The following is a 13,778-nucleotide window of genomic DNA, read 5'->3' as shown; positions in this document are numbered from 1 at the left end:
TATTGTGAATTGGTCCAGTACAGCAGCAAAGGCATATTACGTGAACTATATTCTGAAAATAATTCGAGGTCACAATATAAATGATTGGCTTCCTTCATTAAGACAGACAAGTTGGAACCAGATGTAGACCGACTAAGGTTGACGAGATTAGTATAATAGATTCAGTCGTCAGTATTTGATAAAAATAGAAAAAGCCCCTTCGGTCCATCGCGTTCATATCGATAATTAGGCCTATTCGGACTAATTTCATTTATCTGCGTTAAACCTACATCCCTCTGTATAATATTCATTGAAGTACCAATCCCGAAACCTCCAACATTCTTTTTTTTTCTTTTTTTTTGCTGTTCTTACGACTTCTTTGGGCAGCTCATTCCAGATTCCAGTTCTGCTTTGTGTGAAACAAAAAAAAACGCAGTTCCACTTTCGACTTACTTCTTCTCGCCTTAAACCTACTCCTTCTACTTTAGGAATGCTTATATGGGAAGAAGAGTTTGGCTCTCCCAGTTATGAACGCCTCTCATAATTGCCAGTCTTCTCTTCCTCATGGTAACCCTACCCAGCCTTAGCGTGCCGCTTTGTCTAACGCTTCATAGTGCCAGGTGTAAGATCGGGGTTCAATTTCCGCCGCTGTTAGTAAGCAGTGTGCACGTTTTTTTCCCGTGACTGCATACAAACAAAAATAAGAGAGTGTATGATTTGGAGGCAGATTTACCCTGCAGCATAACGCAGAACTCTTGAGCTGATTGCTGGTTCGGAACTAAATTCGAAATCTATTGAACAGAGACTTCAGTACAGAGTAACTGGGTGTCCCTTACATCAAACACGGAAATTGGCAGGCATTTGTAGCAAGATATAGGGAAAAGAAATCTGAATATAGTCCATTTTTCCGATCGTAATGGAATGTGGAAGTTAGGGCATCTGGATACAAAGAGGACAGAGCGTAAGTGAAACCACATATGGGTATATGTCCTGGAGTTTTAAACTAATTCAGTGAGGCTGTACCTCAATACCACAATCCTCACGATCCTTAAAGTCACTTACTTTGCCGAAAGAACAGTTTGATTTATAGAACACCGATGCTAAAAGGAACTGATATTTTAAAGAATCGTAAAAGATCAGCTGAACCACAGAAAGAGTTTTGATCTGACTGAACAGTGAGTGTTGGGGAACGGTGAAATTCTTAAACTGTCATATGTTTTCTCCTTCCATTTCATGGAAGAACGTGACACAGGAGTAACAAAAATGATAGTGTTCAGAAATGGTAGTAGTGAAAGTGCAGTTGCTTAGAAATATTCAGGACGTTTCAGCCACAATTGCTCCGTTCAAATTATTAGAAAATTCACGTTCTTGCTGAAAGGAAGGAGAGACATTGCAATTTCTTATATGTATAAAAGAAATAAATATAATCTGCAAACCCTAGTGCAGGACACAGGTGTGGAGGCAGAGATGTGAGGCGTTAGCACCGTCGCAAACGGGGAACTACTATCCAGGAGTCTTTACACGGAGACAAGGTTACGTAGAGTATCAAGGAAATGGTGGGGAGTTTAGAACTGACAATCATAAGGAATCAGGAAACGAGGTTTACTCACACTAGAGTCGAGCAACGAACTGGCAAAGCATGGCTGTGACGCCCGAGTTTTATTCTGCGTTCGGTAATGGAACCAGGTGTGCTGAAATTATTGGAACTGGGATTGATTGGAAATCAGACGAGAGATTAAGTCCCAATTAAGGAGGGTACTAGCAAGATAGGGAATTGCCAGACGGGACCATGACAATAATCATAGTTTTGTTATTATTATTAATAGTTTATACATGTTTATATAGTTCTCTAGCCTCCATGGCTCGAATAACTACGTTGACTGTAGGTCAGGGCCTTCTGCTTTAGCTTTTGGCAGAATCACACATGCCAAAAACAGGTCAAAGGGTAGAGGTCAGACTAAGAGGGTACCACCGGTCCTCCAGGTTCGGGGCTTCAGCTCAGAGTTAACAACCTTGACCACTGAATATCTTACAGAAACAGCAATGAAGAATCATTTTACACAGACAGAGATGGAGGTCCTTCATTGCTGCAATAAACCCCAGCAGCGTAGCGGACAGTAAGTAAGCAAGCTGAAAAAAAAACAAGTTTACATTATGCTATTTGCCCAAATTATTGCAAGATAGTGGTAACACGGCGAACTAATCATTTTCAATTACCTTAGGTACTTGGAGGAGAGAGGATCTAGCATCGTTCTAGCTTAAGACATATAGCCTCATACATGTACACCGCCAAATGAAACAACGTTTCTCTGGTCCGACGTGCAGAATACATTGCATGTATCACGCAAAACGTTTTGAGTATTATTACCAACTGTAGCGAATGTAGCGACTTGGCGAGTCTGTAGTTTAGGACTCTGCCGTAAATTAGCTGTGAATTCGCGTGGTTTTCCGAACCTTTGTAGTGGACAAGTAAGTACTAGATGTTGACAGAATTGCAACACACCTCAGAGAGATTGTAGTTTTCTTGTGTTGCACCAGTTATTCAGTTAACAGTCAGATCACTTGTCCACTGGAGTTTAAATGATAGTTGGCTCAATACCCAGAATTCCCTACCAATAGCGAATTTGTCACACAGGTTGCAGCCGCCTATGCAAACATGTAGCAGAGAATAGTTGATTTGACATTCTAATTTTCATACGAACTGACTGAAGGCACCAAAACAATGTTTTAGAACATAAAAACTAGTTTAGGTACTTGTGTATCTTGTGTAGTGTGAAATATGTCATGGTTTAGGAAATATTTAGTAGAAATTTCAGTCAGGTTTAGCTGAGGGTATTAGTAGAAAATAAATCGCTTCCAGGTGTTTATGAACCTTCTACAGTGCTCAATGACAAAGCCTCTGTTAAACACAGAAGAGAGTGAACGAAATCCACTTCCACAAACAGCGATCGATACTGAGCGAATGGTTGATAATAATTATATGTTGGAATGGCATCTGTAAAATAAATGGGTCAGGATAGCAATGCGAGAAATGGCCATAAGCCAGCCTCGGTTTCATAGATGGTAATGATCCAGTGCCTTTTTTTTTAGTACAGTAGTCAATTTGCAATTTGAAACAGTCGAGATTTATCCCCGCAAATTTTCGTCAAAGATGTTAACCGTCACTTATCCAGTTCAAGATATTTTTCTAAAATTTTGATAAAAAGTGCTGATACTTACTAAATATTCCTATTGCAGAATAGAGGGAAGTGGAAAGGCGTTGACTGATTAACGTAGAGCGTGTATGGAAATGCACGGAAAGTGATTTTAATCATTAGACACCCATTAACTAACGGAAGGAACCTTAAGGGATGGGAGCAGTGGCGAGAGACGGTGCTTATCTATGTAATTGATAGTTATGTTCTGAAATTCACTGAACGAAATTCAATCGCAGCATGTACAGGGGAAACAAAACTGCAGAAATTCGCTTTCTATACCGAAAGCGAGGAACAGGAAGTAAGCGATCCGGTAAATAATTTTTTTACTACAGAGTGATTCAGAATAAAGAAATCATGAATCTGAAGAGCACGGAAAAAAAGATTCTTTCTATCTTCCCGGCTGTTCATGCCACACCGACCCTGCAACCCCACAACCCAAGTAACTTCATTTTAAGCAACATCTCCTTTCTCCTATTAGGCAGAAGATTCAAAAGCATGAAAACACTAACAATCAGATTGAAGAACGGTTTCTATGACAGATTATTTTCCGCTGTTATTATTATACGGTTCTCTATTGCGATGAGCCGATCTTCGACCGCACGGTATACGTTTACAACTGAATGTCTGCCTGCGCTGCACTCTCTCAATTCCTGTAAAGCTTCATTTTGCATTATGTTATAGTTTTTCCTTGCACTGTCTCGATGCTCTTTTGAAATTAATTGACCTGAAGGAAAGGGATGCAAAAACCGCCGATGCATGTGAGAATAATTGGCAAATTAATACAGTTTGGCTATATGACACCTTTTTCCTCACATTGGTTTCATCCTTTTTTATTGTCTCTCCAGGTTTGACAATTATCTTCACAATTTTGCTTTATTTCGCTTACTGAACCAAACCGAGCGCATGATCCAACATTCATACCCTGTACTGCCACATCCCGAGACAAGATTCATCAGTTAAAGGAATCGTGGCTGTCGCACGACTCTGATTAATGTGTAGCCTTTCAGATGTAGAATAACCGTGACCACAATGCGGACCACCGCATATTGCTGTGGATAGCAGGCACAGTGCGCTTTTTGTTGCCTTAAACGCAATTAGAACAGTAGTTAAACCGCTTTCCACTCTTTATTTCAGACAAATCATGCACGTCAGCCAGAAGCGTGTCGTATTTATCATGCACTTCCTATCACTCGGGGGACTACGTCATCTTGGATTGTTACTATAGCGGAGGCGTTCCGTTCCCCACCCTCAGATGGACTGGACCGGGTGGGCTAGATGAAGTAAAAGGAGGACGCCCAGCGCTCACAGTGAACATGTCGAGCGAGGTATTTGTTAACCGGTGGGATACGATCTATAAGTGTAGAGCCACCTACCGGTACACGTCTTCTTATTGCTACGTCGGACGTGGTAAGTGGGAGCTGAGAGGGCGATGGTGGGTAAAGAATTAGCCGTAATCGAATTCTATGGCGGGCGGATCGGCATTTTTGTTGCTCCTGTTGGCAAGATTAATGCCTTTTACCAGTGTTCCCGACAATATGTATTTATTTATTTGGTGATACAATATGGACCCTCGAGCCATGTCGCCCCAGCGACCACACAACCCTGATTAATCCTAACCTACTCGCAGGACAATTGACAGTGACCAATTAACCTACTGGCATGTCTTTGGACTGTGGGAAGAAACCAGAGCACCCAAGGAAAACTCACCGTTTCATCGGGCAGACGTACAGAGCCTCCTTACAGAACAGGACCCGAATTGAATCCCGAACTCTGGAATGCCTGGAGCTGTAATACCATCGTGGTAACCGCTGCACAGTGTATCGTGCAAAGACTTTGACAACTGAAGAGCAGTTCGGAGTGCTGATTTTCTAACACGGACGTGTTGACGACCGTTCCCTTTGGATAACAGTTCAGAATATTCGAGCCAGATAATAGGCTTTGAGTGCTCACAACGTCACTCCAGCGAATACTAGGAAAATAACGCCAATTAACGTGATTGAAATGAGACAGGGCATTGAGCATAGGAGTTGGTACAGTATGTTTGCGTTATATGAACCTTTTGAAAAGAGTCACTTGAAGTACTTGTGCTTAGTTTTAGGCACCCCTATTACAGTAAAGACGGTTAAACTGGAACAGTACAGAAAACACTTACAAGGATTTTTCCAAGACGAGAGGGTCTCAGAGATGGATGTTAGCCAGGCTATGTCTTTATTCCTTGGAACGGAAGAAAATGAGGACAACCATATAGAGGGTTTAACATTACGAGATGCATAAGTACGTGGACGGTAACAGCCTTTCCACCCGGGCTGGGAACCCTGCTCAGCATACACTGGTGGTGCCGAATGACTTCGTCCATGCTACATTGCTCTGTGACTCTAAAATAACTTGTAGTGTAGCGCAGAGGGGGCACCATGAGATCTGGGATGCCTCCTAATAAACACAGCTTTCTATCCCATTGCACCAATCATCTCAAACTGGATACCCGATACAGAGGGAGAAAGATACACCAGAAGATGGTATTCCCTGTCTGACAATTGTGCTTTTCAATCTCATTCCTTCACTAAATTTCGTTTATTGATCAATAATTATTTCGAATAACAATTCTTGAACAATGGGGTATAGCTTCACAAGCATATTTCCAAGCCAGAACTGTTTTAGTTTTAAGGAGACACTGGAGAAACTTGGAGTGACTGCTCTTAATCATGAAAGACCGAGGAGTGATCGTAAATAAAGTTATATCTCAGTGAGGGGCAGAGATAAGGTGGATGGTCACAGCCTCTTTTACACCCATCACAACACTGACCTGGGCAAAGGACTTTGGGTGTCAGGAGGTAAATAATTTGTTACAGGAGGCCTGACATCTCACCAGTTCTTTAAGCATCGTTATGTTATGTTTAATGTTAATACTTCTATTATGTTGAACGTTGTTTAAAAATAGAGAGTACTCAAAGTCTTTAGTCATATAATTCAACTGACTGAAATGTTCTCTATGGTTATCAATAGTAATTTAAAAGTTAAATTATTGTCGTTAACGTGCAGGAATAGGGAGCTACGTGGCAATAGCGTTTGCAGTTCTGGCCCTGCTCATTCTGATGTGCCTCTTCATCGTATGCGTATATAAGGCGTGCCATAAGCGTAAGTTTTCGATCGTCTTAAATCCTTCGTCATCTCGTCGTTAATATAATTTCAGTTGTCCTGACAGTGCAGTAGGCTTCGAAGCCTTACGGACTGTCGAGCACAAACCAGTTCCGCCAAACAGAAACTTCTGGGAACAAAGTCTGAGCTAGCCATGAACTGCATAGCTCTTTCAGTTTCGTATACCCGTCCGGCCTCTGTGTGTCTCTCTCTCTCTCTCTCTCTCTCTCTCTCTCTCTCTCTCTCTCTCTCTCTCTCTCTCTCTCTTCTCTCTCTCTCTCTCTCTCTCTCTCTCTCTCTCTCTCTCCCTCCTCTCCCTCCTCCCTCCATCTCCCTCCCTCCTCCCCCTCCTCCCTCCCTCCCTCCCCTCCCTCCCCCCTCCCTCCCTCCCTCCCTCCCTGTTGAACCCTCGCGCTTGCCACACTCACAATCATCGGCATCACCTCTCTCCCACACATATATTTAATAGACACATATTCTCCCGCACACTTTGATACAGAAATACACACACACGCGCGAATATATATTCTATTGCACACAAATAGGAACTAGGGTGTGAGAAGAAGGCATTTCGGACACAATCAGCCCTTCGAAATTCTATTTCCCAAAATAAAATATTTCAAGTGCTTATCATTCATCTTATGTCACAAAATTCATTCGGCGCTTTGCTCAGTATTGCCGACTTTCTGATATGCTTGCAAGTGCTTAACAGGCGTCGTCAGTCGCTCTATTTAATGCTAAGGCGTTGATAGTTTTCACTTCCCTGCGTTGGATAAAACCTATCGGCCCATCTTTCTGTATTACGACGAATATCTGGAATCACACAATCATAAAGTATTTTTTTTCTTGTAAGTGTTTGACAGGTTTAAAGGATGGCAGGGTGAAGATATTTACTCAGGTTCTAGTGTATCTGCGGGCTATAAAAATCCAACCTACAAGCACGATGCTGAACAAGACGGGAAGACGTGTGTAAAACGTGTGTAAAATAGAGTCGCGGGGCTCAGCAAGTTCAGATCCTGACGTGAATGGCCAACCAACTTTGAACCGACCGGCACCTGGACATTGGACGACATATTACAGAGTGCAATACTGAGAATGCTGAACATTATTGTGGACCGAGGGGATATTGCAAATGCGGGAAGTGACAGTTAGCATGTAGGGGATAGATTCCGAAAAAAGTAAGAACTTTGTATCCCGTGGGTGGATGAATCTAAGACAACAGATAGTAGGTACGAAATGAAATTCAGCTAGTTTAGCCGAACACCAGAGAGGATTTATTTTTCACGCAGACGGGTGTCTGGAAACTAGAACACTGTATCAGATAAGGGGGTGGAAGCCAAGACTCCATTAACATTTGGAAAACGTCCAGTCTAGCCCTTAACTAACTAAGGCTACTGACCAGATGCAGGCAAACGGGGATGGCAATAATTCAATTGGAAGAATGATAACGGCAGACCGAAAGGCATGTTTCTGTGCTGTTTCCCTCGGTGTATCAAAATCCAGACGTGGTTAAGGTCGCCCGATGCCGCAGAGCAGGTGTTCTCCCACACCCGCCGCCACCCCCCGCAAAGCTAGTGGCCGCCGGGGACGTGTCTACGTTGCTTTACCGTCTCGGTGAAATCAGTAATTACCATAACCAGCATTCCCTTTATCACTTCTATTCTCGGCACTTGCGGTTATTCTCCTCTGGTAAATTGTATTGTCCACTGCCCAAGCGTATATTCGGTACAGGAATCTGGGCAATAGACGTTCCGGACCGTAACTTCAAGTCCATTTATACGCCCAGACGAAGGGTCTAGACCGTAAATATTAACTTCCACCCCATCCTCCGAAACAGATACTACGCTACCCGCTGAGATCTTTGGTGTTGTACTGAGATCGGGCACTTGTAGTCCCTTGTGTCTTAGTTATCTTCCATTGTTCAGTAACCTCTCCTTCGAAACAGTCTGTTTCATCCCTCTCCACCTTTTTGTTCACCCCTTCCCAAAGCCCCCCCTTTCTCCTTCTCTTAGACTGAAAAAGTCCACATTTTGAGTTTTCCATTAGCGGGCCGCTGTGTAGCGTTCATTCAACATGCGTTGACACTCTTACAGTTTTAATACAATTCCAAACTAAGAGAATACGAAAACTGGTTAGTGCTGGTTGGCGATTCACTCTAAGTAGATATTTAGCTTCATGTGATTTCTTCTGTTAGTTGTTGTATATTTTTGCATTTTTAAGTTATACTCCTTCCTCCGTGAATCATGAATCGTGGTGAATTTTTAAAAGTATGCACTTTCCTTCAAGTAAAGGACACAGCCCTGGGTGAAGAGATTAATTTATTCAGCATGTTTACGAAAGGGGATAGAGTTTTTTTTTAAAACAGGGATCTCTGCGATTAAGGGAATCAGTCGTGGTGCTAAGTTAAAACAACGCCCGCGAATATCAAAGACAGACAGGAAGGCCAAACCCTTCATCATTTTTCCGTTGTTCTTTCCGACCAGGGGTGAAAATTTAGAAGAGACTTAGGAGACTGTTTTTTTATGTACACAGAGGGTGGGTGCGTACTATGTTGCCGCGGGTGATAGATATAGATCTGTTTGCTGCGTTTATATGCATTTAGACCAGAAAATGAAAAGTGGGTAACACGAATGCAGATAAAAATAATAGGATAATTAGATTAGCATCACCGTGCACACAGATTGATGAGCTGGTGGGCCTCTTTCAGTGCTATACTGTCCCGCTCTCGATCTCCAATGAATTCCGTGCTTTCAGGAACGAACTAGTAGAATCTAATCTTCCAGTAAGCGAGATGATTAAACCAAACGGTGTGTCACACAGACACACATTCATCGTGGGAATGTGCAGATTCGGGGTAAATGCGAATTATTTCATTGTCGCGAGAGTTTCTGTTGATGTCTTATACAGAGGGTTGGTTTACTTAACCAAAACTTATTCTTGAAAGGGTTCTTCATAAAGTCAATGCTCTCGTGAAGTGAGTGGAGAGGAGACATTACAGATCAGGATAATTAAGGCTGATAGTCTCAGGACAAAGTATCTATAGCATCGTTTTCAGTGTTGATGTGTAAACCATGCAAACAGCCTATTACCTTGCTCCTGTGTCTATTGAGTTTAAAACGTATATAGACAGGTGAACAGATAGAGAATGATTACAGTGATTTGCACCAGCTCAGGTAGGCAGCTAGTTCGGCATGGACAAACTGCGCCATGCTGTACGACCCTATGGCTCTCCGAGTTTCAGACCGAATTGCACAGCGCAAGAGAGAAAGGATCTCGATTCCAGAAAGGGCCCTGATCGGATTGGGTCCATTGGTGTCTTAGTGAATTTATTTATTAGCAAACACTTCCCCATTGGAGAATTCAGGAACGTGTCTTCTATCAATTTTCATGTTATCAATATTTGTGCTTTATCTGCATATATTAAACAATCTATTTTATCTTTAGCTCAGCAACGATGCTCGTAAATACCGTTCCAATCCTGTCTAGTCCGTCAAAGACGGAAATTAACCATCTGTAACGTCTGACCCAGGAAGGTCCACCATTAAGTGTCCTCTGAAATGATCTGACGCTGGAAAGTCTTTTAAACTCAGTAGATACAGGAACTGGCCACGAGTAGATGTGGTAGCAGGAAGTGATCAACCCTGTGGATAATACCCCAGTACTTTTGAACTTCCAGTCCTCCGTTTTCCCCATGACCGATAATTAGTCAATATTCCTAAATATTTGCTTTCCTACTTAAGGACGCTGCCTTAGTGAACAACGATAATAAGATCTGGTTAAATAAACATGCTTTATTTTCAATATATTACGGTACGTCTGACAATAATAAAAAAAATTCTAATTCGAACCACTGGATAAGCAACAGTTGAAACCATACAGATGATTCCCTACTGATGGTTAAGGATGGAGGCGGGTGTATTTGGGATGGCTAATGAATATGTAGCGTTCCAGTAGCGTCAGCTCACCTTGATGTGCAAAAATCTGTAAAAGACTACTTTGCACTCCTGATACAAACTCTTTTCTTTTTTGCAATTTATTTTTTATTGAAGTTTATCAAACAAACATTTCCACAGATCAAACTCTTTTCAATGTCATTTTACAAGAATAATTTATAATGTGAAGACTTGGACCTTTTGCTTAACTTTTCGAACAAATCGGCATATTTCTGTGTGAAGCATTTAAGAAACTAAGACCAACATTGTTTTTTTTTATTAATAAACAATGGATCTGCATTTGCGACTTTACTGTGTGGTTTTGTGTTCATTTATTTGGTACAAGTTCAATCTGTAACATAAGTCAAACAAGGGCAGTAAATACACAGCGAATGATACAGCAGTGGGGTGAGCAGCGGAACAGAATGACCCAGAAGTACAAGGATACGGATCCTCGAAAATAGAGCGCAGATAGTCAGGATAGTGAAGACGTATCCAGTGAGCACAAGTGTTGGGACATCAGTGTTACGAGTGTATAAGTAATTGGTGAGACTACTTCTGGAGAATAGTGCGCAAGTAAGGTCACATAGCGATATTAAAGATATGATAAAGCAAAAGAATCTCACAAGAATTGTAGCGAGACTAAAGGGCATGAGTTTCAGGAAGAGTGTGGATAGGCTGGCACTTTTTACTCCAGATCGACGGGTAACATTAACGAGCTTTATAAAGTGTTGAATGGCTAGATAAGATAATCACAGCTATTTCTCCAGGGCTAGGGAGTATACAATTCTGTGCAAAAGTCTATATATATATATATAGTGCATAAGACTTTCCACAGTACTGCAGTAATTTTATGCAATTGAACTGTATTGCTGCCAAAAAAAACCATGACATATGTAAGTGATGATCAACCTGATTTCTGATAAGGGTGTCTGCTGTTGACTAAGAGTGGAAAAAGAGAAAGAAGAGGGGAATGATAGTTGGGCAAAGGGGAAGAGATGAGGAGGGAGCAGAAAGCACTAGAGAGACATTCTGTAATGATCAATAAACCAATTATTCAGAATCAAATAACCTTGTCTGGTGTGTCAGGCTGGGCTGCATCTCCACCTGCGTCACCTGCTCTACGACCTGCCTCACCGCCCTACCACGGCGCTCCATCCTCGCTATTCCCAACATTCTTTGTTCCCGCTAGATTTACAAACACGCTCCCTGCTCCCCATTAATTAACACAGTACTGTGCAAAATCCTTAGGCATCCCAGTGTGTCTGTGTGTCTAAGGCTTCTGCACAGTACTGTAAAAATGCAACAGCTAAGTTTTGTGCAGTACGGAAACAGGAAATCCCAATCAAAAAACATCCGTGACGACGATCAAACAACTGCTTACTCTGATCCCATTTCATTCACCACATCCCTGTTCTCAACATTTGTATTAGCTAACCCAGCCACAGGCTCCGTCAAACTCCAACCCTTCCCCCTTTCTGCTGGGGCACAATTTACAGCGCCCGATTATATACACACACACACACACACACACACACACACACACACACACACACACACACACACACACACACACACACACACACACACACACACACACACACACACACACTCTGAGATCAGAATCGATACTGGGACTGTGACGCCGTGAAACAGCTAAAAAGACTTTCAAGGGGCGCTCTTTCTTATAGAGTTGATATAATGTGTAGGGGATCACATAATAGGAGAGGAATAAACCACTCGGCTCCCGCGTTTATCGGCTCCGAGGATTGCCATTGTATCGAGGTGGAGAGGTTGTGAGGTCCTGAGATCCTGAGAGCGATGCCGTCTGCACCTTAGCACCCGGTAGAGTCAATCATGCCGGTAAGGTCAATGGGGTGATTCCAAACAAAGAACTATGCAACCAAGATGTGGCGGAAGATGTTGGCACACCACAAAGGCAGTGAAGGCGGAGGCAGGCTGCAGTAGTCAAGGGTTCCTGGGTGTTAATATTCTCTGAGGGAGCTAATCTGGCCCTAACGGATATAGCTCTAAGAAGGCAAGGCAGTAGTTATATTTCAACTGGAGATTTGGTACGTCACTTAAAACACTCGTAAATTTCCATCGATGTAGTAGCAAATTTCTACAGAGATTCTAACTGCTTGCATCACTGTCTCACATGGATGGGGGATACTGCACGGTATCGAAGTAAACTGTAGAGATTTGTAAAATTAGTCAGTTCTGTCAAGGGCACTAGCCTTCATAGTACCCAACACATCTTCATCGAGCGGTGCTTCAAAAAGTTGTGTCCATTATTAAGGACCCCCAACACTCAGAGCATCTCGCTTCATCGTTACAGTCAATGAAGGCACAGAATTCTGAAGGCATACACACAATTCAGGAACAGCTTCTTCTCCTCTCCCATCCGATTTCTGAATGGTCATTGCACCTATTGACATTACCTCAGTACTTTTTATCCTGTTTTGCACGAGTTGTTTATTTAAAGTATATATAATTTAATTCGCTGTTTTCCCCCCATACTATCAGGTATTGCGCTGTAGTGCTGCCGCGAAGTCAAACATTTTCACGACATATGCCGGTGATATTAAGCCTGATTCTGATTCTGACCTCGATCTGTCAAAGACCGTGTGGAGGCTGGCTATGCATTAGCAAACCGCCCACCCCCTGGCTGCTGAGTTGATTAACTCTACATTCATGCCTACACTCTGCATTTTGTATCCTCTACCTTAAGACTAACCCGACACAATCACTGGGCGCCAGGGTAGCGTCGGGTATAGAGATTAGACTAGGGTTAAATCGGTGTTACTGGGGTGGTTAGGGTAGCGCGGCTCCAAGGGCCTACTCCGCAAAGAATCGCTGAATATAAAAAATACTGCTCATTGAAGAACAAAAAACGCACAACATTCTAAAGTCTATACCAGAGTAATTGTAAAACTTATACTGAAACTACTTCTCATTTCAACCTTCAACGAACAGCCCCTGAGCGGGATTGTGTGCCCATCCGTTTCCGATTCTCCTCAGCAAGATGCTAGCTTTGAGACACGAGAGGCTGCAGATGCTGTGGTCGCGAGCAACAATCTGGTGGAACTCAGCGGCCTGAGCATCATCTGTGTGTGTTGGAATGGTGGTGGTCTAGATTTGTCAGCATTTTGCGTTGACACTGCATCAGGGTTGGGAGTGAAGGGGAGAAATGGGCGACATAGAGAGGGAAGTGTAGATGGATAGACAGAAACCCGAGGTGATGAGCGCGCGGGATGGTGATGGGCAAGATCGGGGATGGTAGCTGTGAGAGGAGAAAGGAATGGCGGGTGGAAGAAAGATCGAGTCAAACAAAAAAAAAGAAAAGCAGATGAAGTGAAATGGGAAGAGGGGAGTTGTGAAGATCACAAACTCCGGAGAGAGACAAGCAAAAGCATAAAGAGCTAGCAGTGATGAAATCCGATGTGATTGCAAGATGCCAGCGTCCTCGCTGGAGATGTGACTCTCTAACGCCTACACTCTTAATAAAACATAATACTTCTCCTATTTAAATAGC

The 13,778-nt window shown here is 42.7% G+C and overlaps 1 long non-coding RNA gene across 1 annotated transcript; it reads left to right on the top strand.

Annotated features, from left to right (window-relative positions):
- The first annotated feature begins 4,473 nt into the window (after positions 1-4,473).
- On the top strand, positions 4,474-10,555 carry LOC140732280 (uncharacterized). The gene is made up of 3 exons (XR_012100033.1): positions 4,474-4,583; positions 6,216-6,311; positions 7,165-10,555. It is a non-coding gene; the product is annotated as an uncharacterized lncRNA (long non-coding RNA).
- Positions 10,556-13,778: the final 3,223 nt, after the last annotated feature.

The sequence above is a fragment of the Hemitrygon akajei genome, chromosome 1 (genome assembly GCF_048418815.1).
Source record: "Hemitrygon akajei chromosome 1, sHemAka1.3, whole genome shotgun sequence".
Classification (NCBI taxonomy): Eukaryota; Metazoa; Chordata; class Chondrichthyes; order Myliobatiformes; family Dasyatidae; genus Hemitrygon; species Hemitrygon akajei.
The sequence above is the reverse complement of the archived record's forward strand: the minus strand, read 5'-3'. Positions and strand labels throughout refer to the sequence as shown.